The following is a 7,121-nucleotide window of genomic DNA, read 5'->3' on the forward strand; positions in this document are numbered from 1 at the left end:
TCAAGGTCAACTTATTAAATTTTGCTAAAATTGCCATAACTTTTTTATGTATGATTAGATTCGATTGATACTTTGACAAAACAACTCTTACCTGACATACCACAATTGACTCCGTCCAAACCATCCGCCGTGCCCTCCCCCCCCTCATTCCCCCCCTCCCTGAATCCCACCTCAACCCCCCGTTATTTTTTTTAAATCAAAGATCATCTAATAAATGACCTCAACACCCTCACAATATACCCCACCCCCACCCCAAAAAAATCATTTTATGCCCCCCAGTAGGGTAGCATAAAGCAGTTGAACTGTCCGTCAGTGTCAGTCAGTCTGTCTGTCCATTCGGAAAAACAACAACATTCGCCATAACTTTTTCACTTTTTAAGATAGCAACTAGATATTTGGCATGCATGTGTATCTCATGGAGCTGCACATTTTGAGTGGTGTATGGTCATCCTTCAAGGTCCAATGTCAAATTTATGGTGTCTGTCCGTCCGAAAACTTTAACATTGGCCATAACTTTTCAATATTGAAGATAGCAACTTGATATTTGGCATGCATGTTTATCTCATGGAGCTGAACATTTTGAGTGGTGAAAGGTCAAGGTCATCCTTCAAGGTCAAATGTCCAATTTATGGTGTCTGTCCGTCTGAAAACTTTAACATTGGCCATAACTTTTTCAATATTGAAGATAGCAACTTGATATTTTGCATGCATGTGTATCTCATGGAGCTAAACATTTTGAGTGGTGAAAGGTGAAGGTAATCCTTCAAGGTCAAATGTCAAATATATGGCGTCTGTCCGTCCGAAAACTTTAACATTGGCCATAACTTTTTTAATATTGAAGATAGCAACTTGATATTTGGCATGCATGTGTATCTCATGAAGCTGCACATTTTGAATGGAGGAAGTTCAAGGTCAAGGTCATCCTTCAAGGTAAAAAAAATAATAAATCAAAGCGGCGTTCTCATGAAGCTGCACATTTTGAGTGGTGGAAGTTCAAGGTCATCCTTCAAGGTCAAGGTCATCCATCAAGGTCAAAGGTAAAAAAACAAATATAAAATTTCAAAGCGGCATTATCATTAAGCTGCACATTTTGAGTGGTGGAAGTTCAAGGTCAAGGTCATTCTTCAAGGTCAAGGTCATCCTTCAAGGTCAAAGGTAAAAAAAAATCAAAGCGGCGTTGTCATGAAGCTGCACATTTTGAGTGGTGGAAGTTCAAGGTCAAGGTCATCCTTCAAGGTCAAAAAAAAAAAATAAACAAATTTCAAAGCGGCGTTCTCATGAAGCTGCCCATTGTGAGTGGTGGAAGTTCAAGGTCAAGGCCATCCTTCAAGGTCAAGGTCATCCTTCATGGTCAAAGGTCCAAAAAAATAATTCAAAGCGGCGTTCTCATGAAGCTGCACATTTTGAGCGGTGGAAGTTCAAAGTCAAGGTCATTCTTCAAGGTCAAGGTCATCCTTCAAGGTCAAAGGTAAAAAAAAAATTTATTATTTCAAAGCGGCGTTATCATGAAGCTGCACATTTTGAGTGTTGGAAGTTAAAGGTCAAGGTCATCCTTCAAGGTCAAGGTCATCCTTCAAGGTCAAATGTCAAACAAATAATATTTCAAAGCGGCCTTCTCATAAAGCTGCACATTTTGAGTGGTGGAAGTTCAAGGTCAAGGTCATCCTTCAAGGTCAAAGGAAAAAAAACAACAATTAACATTTTCAAAGCGGCGCAATAGGGGGCATTGTGTTTCTGACAAACACATCGCTTGTTTTTTTCCAACATGGTTAAAAAACACAAATATTTATTTTTATTATTTATTTGAAATACCGTCCAACCATCCCACCCAAGAATCCCTCCCCCCCCCCCCCAAAAAAAAAACAAACTTTTTTTTGCATTTTTTTTGCATTTTTGGAAGATAATGTAATAAATGACCACACCACCACACTATACACCCCTCTCCACTCCAACCCTTTCTCCTTTGTGATTGAAATTGAGATAGGTCCCTACACCTTTATAAAGAAAAATAGATGAGGGGTTATTACTTATTAGTTTTATTAGTTATTCATGCGGCGCAGTAGTGGCAATGGGTTTCTGACAAACACATCTCTTGTTGAGTCACTAGGTCAAAGGTTACAAAGGTCAAGGTCACTGTGACCTCTAAAAAAAAAATTCTGACAAGCTTTCGCAGCCGAGCGTGGCACCCGTTATGCGGTGCTCTTGTTTTAAATTGTGTGGTAGATTGATAAAATTTATACATCAAAATAACAATACAGATATTTGGAAACAATAGAAGTATTGGTCTATATTTTTAATTCCGTATTAAATTCAATTTTAAAAATAATGTGTTTATATTTTCGTCTACTCCAAATAATCATTTTGAATAAGCAAATATAGGGTAATAATCTCTATGGAAAGTACACGTAGGAACTTATCAATCGCTTGTGTACTTCATATTGATCAGGGTCTTTGTAAATTATTGCATGATTGTTTATGCCTATGTCTGAATTGTGTAAATATCTTCAAAAGCATTAGATAACTGTAAAGAGGATTTTAATTTTAAAATGTTTAAATATTATCTAAACTGTAACCAGGCATCTGTTGCATTTATTTGAACATGCTTAAATTTTCTTGCATTCTGAATGTTATATTGTCTATAAACGTTCGTATTTTTACTTTTTATTGTGGTTGTTTTGTTAAGACAAAGTACATAACACTAATCCTGTTGTTTTGTTCAACCATTTCTATAAAAATGTTGTATGTAAATAATTGAACATGTTTATGTTGGTGATATGCATTTCCCGATATAAGTTTGTTGTTGCACTCTCGATAAAGTGCATAGCCATTCATGTGTAATATTATTGATAAGTGACACTTTGTTGTTATTACGAATAAAAATCTCCAATGATTGTCTTTCCATTTATATTTAACTGTCCCCTATTGAACCTGGGGAGTACATTTTGTTTTATTGTAACTGTCCACTCGTCCGTAAGTCCTCTATAACACTTTTGTCACTCTTATTTATTCTTCAGAATTTTAAGAAACCATTCCTTACACACACACATATTTCACATGATGATAAGTCGTTATCAAGATATAACTATTTTTAGCTCATCTATTTTTTGAAAAAAAATTATGAGCTATTGTCATCACCTTGGCGTCGGCGTCGGCGTTGGCGTCAGCGTCCGGTTAAGTTTTGCGTTTAGGTCCACTTTTCTCAGAAAGTATCAATGCTATTGCATTCAAACTTGGTACACTTACTTACTATCATGAGGGGACTGGGCAGGCAAAGTTAGATAACTCTGGCGTGCATTTTGACAGAATTATGTGCCCTTTTTATACTTAAAAAATTGAAAATTTTGGTTAAGTTTTGCGTTTAGTTCCACTTTTCTCAGTAAGTATCAATGCTATTGCATTCAAACTTGGTACACTTACTTACTATCATGAGGGGACTGGGCAGGCAAAGTTAGATAACTCTGGCATGCATTTTGACAGAATTATGTGCCCTTTTTATACTTAGAAAATTGACAATTTTGGTTAAGTTTTGTGTTTAGGTCCATTTTATTCCTTAAGCATCAAAGCTATTGCTTTCATACTTGCAACACTTACTAACTATCATAAGGGGACTGTGCAGGCAAAGTAATGTAACTCTGACTGGCATTTTGACAGAATTATGTGCCCTTTTTATACTTAGAAAATTGAAAATTTGATTAAGTTTTGTGTTTAGGTCCACTTTATTCCTACAGTATCAAAGCTATTGCTTTCATACTTGCAAGATTTATGAACTATCATAAGGGGACCGTGCAGGCAAAGTTATGTAACTCTGACTGGCATTTGGACGGAATTATGGGCCCTTTATACTTAGAAAATTGAAAATTTGGTTAAGATTTATGTTTTGGTCCACTTTACCCCTAAAGTATCATAGATATTGCTTTCATACTTGGAACACTCACAAACTATCATAAGGGTACAGTAAAAGGACAAGTTGCATAACTCTGGTTGTCATTGTTACGGAATTATGGCCCTTTTTTGACTTAGTAACTTTTAATATATGGTTAAATTTTGTGTTTCGATCCACTTTACTTCTTAAGTATCAAGGCTATTGCTTTCAAACTTCAAATACTTACATGCTATCATGAGGTTACTGTACCTGGCAACTTGAATTTTACTTTGACCTTTGAATGACCTTGACTCTCAAGGTCAAATTATTAAATTTTGCTAAAATTGCCATAACTTCTTTATTTATGATTAGATTTGATTGATACTTTGATGAAACTACTCTTACCTGACATACCACAATAGACTCCACCCAAACCATCCCCCGTGCCCTCCCCCCCTCCCCCCCCCCCCTCCCCCCCTCCCCCCCCCCCCTAATTTTTTTTTTTTTTTTTTTTTTAAGATCATCTCACAAATGACCACCACACCCTCACACTATACCCCCACCCCACCCCCCCCCCAGCCCCCCACCCCCCCCCCCCCCAATTTTTTTTTTTTTTTTTTTTAAGATCATCTCACAAATTACCACCACACCCACACACTATACCCCCCCTCCCATTTTGTTTTTTAAAACTGTTATGTTTGAAATACCGTCCAACCATCGCACCTAAACCCCCCCCCCCCCGATTTTTTTTTTTTTTTTTTTTTTCGCTTTTTTGGAAGATAATGTAATAAATGTCCACAACCCCACAATATACACCCCTCTTCACTCCACTCCTCCCTCCTTTGTGATTGAAAATGAGAGTCCCTTCACCTTTAAAAAGAAAATAGATGAGCGGTCTGCACCCGCAAGGCGGTGCTCTTGTTTAATTAGGATTCACCAAGTCATGGTCACAGGAGTCACTTATGTCAAAATGGTAATAATGACGGTGTATAGATTTTCGTCTTTTCTAAAAAAGATTGAAAGTGACACTTTGAGTACAAAATCAAGTACAAACAGTTACTTCAGCATTCATCATTTTAAATAACTTGCCAAATATATTCGCCTTGTGAGGACAATGTGTACAAGACAATGGTCCTTAGCTCAAACGTAAACATCACACTTGAACGTTAAATTTACGATGAGCATTATTTAGCGTGTGTAGATTGCACCTTAATTATTCATCATAAAACTTGAAAATAACTCGCAATAAATGTGCACCATGTCGCCGGTAAGTCCTGTGCCCCTTGCAAAAAGATAAATGTTATACTTAGTGATACTAATGTCGAACAAGGGCTACCTGCACTTGTTAAAGAATTACATGAATTGTTGACAATGTGATTGTTATTATTCCCGCAGTAAAATTCGTATGTTTTAAATGTTTGCAAAACTATTTGATGTTAATATTGTAAATATTACGTAAATACAATTAGTCCTGTTTAAGTGTATTGTTGCGATGTTTAACTATCATCGTGCAATGTTTATCGCACTATATACTGTACAATAGAAACATGCAAACAGAACTATTTCTAGCTGTGCCAGTGGTTATCCGGGTTCTTGACAATTTCGGTAAACAGTATTTGCTACAAATGTTTTTCCTAAATTGACCATACGGAACGTATATGACTTTTGAATCTTACAAGAAATCTCAAAACAGATTTCATATTTGTGTTCAGCGATGCAGACGTCACTTAGACATTGCTATTTGGTGGATGTCATTGAACTTTTACATTTTGACCCAAAATTTGACCTGATGCATACATGTGGACAATGTATAATTTTGGTGTATAGGTCCCTGCCTTGACACAACATATTAAACTGATCAGATCCATGTACGGAGTCAACGCTGAGCACGAATCCAGTGCCAGTGTTCGGATATCTTGACACCTTCAAGGATAACGGAGCTACAAATGTTTGACCTAAATTGACCCTACCAAATGTGTATAAATTATAAATCTTACAAGATATCTCAAAACGAACTTCAAATTTGTGATCACCGATGCAGATGTCACATCTAAATGAGGTTTGTTTGATGTACTTTAACTCAGACATTTTTTGCAAAAAGTTGACCTCATCAGGGAAAATGTTGATTTTTTTGTAAAAGCGTGACCTTGACACAACACATTAAGCTCTTCAAATCCTTGTAAGGATTCATCGCATGGCACGAATCGGCTGTTTTTTTATATTGACCCCTTCATGTATTAGGAAGCTTCAAATGTTTGTCCTAAATTTACCCTACGAAACGTGTATAACTTTTGAATATTATCAGATATCCTTAAGCACACTTCAGATTAATGCTCAGCGATGCAGACGTCACATCAAAATGAGGTTTGGTTTTTGTCCTTGAAATTTGACATTTTTTTACCAAAATTTGACCTGATGTTTGCATCAGGGAAAATGTTGAATTTAGGGCAATACTGTTACCTTGACATAAAACATGAAGGTTTTCAGAACCATAATTTATCGCTTTGCACGACTCCGGTGTTAGTTTTTGGATATCTTGACCTAATTAAGAATACGGGAGCTACACATGATTGACTTAAGTTGACCCTACAAAACGTTTATATCTTTTGAATCTTATAAACAGACTTAAAATAATATTATATTGTTATATAATTACTTTCATCAACAAAATTTGCCACACGAAGGTTGATTTCAATTAGGAAGACCATACAACAATAAACATTTGTGTAAAAATGTCAAAATACAAACATTCTGAAACTTTTTAGCATTTAAAAATCGCTCCACGATGTCGTATTGTTTCGTTTTACGGATGATCTCGAGTAAGGATCGTATTTATTTGGTTTGAGTTAATTTGCATAATTTCGAGCGCACATGCTTATACTTTCATTTGGTAAGTGCTCTATAATAATAGCTAACAGGCAACTTCAAAATCATGTGACAACACTATTGTTTCCATGACGCAGTTCCATTCGGTCATGTTATGCTCTCTTTTCCTTTTGTTCCTTGCTGAATCGCCAAGAGCAGGACGTCCTTGCTTGAGCTCCGCTTATTAATCACATAATTATTCATGAGAATTAGGTCATGCCTCTGACGTTGCCCAAAGCCAATATTGCTCTAGCTCGTAAATGATAGGATATTGTCGTGGGAAGTTCAAATGGATTAAATTGTCACACACAAATAACAAGAGCACCGCATAATGGGTGCCACGCTCGGCTGCGAAAGCTTGTCAGAATTAATTTTTTGAGAGGTCACAGTTACC

The 7,121-nt window shown here is 36.4% G+C and overlaps 1 long non-coding RNA gene across 2 annotated transcripts; it reads left to right on the forward strand.

Moving 5' to 3' along the window:
* Positions 1–248: 248 nt before the first annotated feature.
* LOC127881708 (uncharacterized) lies at positions 249–2,891 on the forward strand. 2 transcript variants are annotated; one of them, XR_008050216.1, is made up of 2 exons: positions 249–1,110; positions 1,218–2,891. It is a non-coding gene; the product is annotated as an uncharacterized LOC127881708 (long non-coding RNA). The 2 variants fall into 2 exon arrangements; XR_008050210.1 differs by having other exon boundaries at positions 1,654–2,891.
* The last annotated feature ends 4,230 nt before the right edge of the window (positions 2,892–7,121 follow it).

This window comes from Dreissena polymorpha, chromosome 1 (assembly GCF_020536995.1).
Source record: "Dreissena polymorpha isolate Duluth1 chromosome 1, UMN_Dpol_1.0, whole genome shotgun sequence".
NCBI classification, from domain to species: domain Eukaryota; kingdom Metazoa; phylum Mollusca; class Bivalvia; order Myida; family Dreissenidae; genus Dreissena; species Dreissena polymorpha.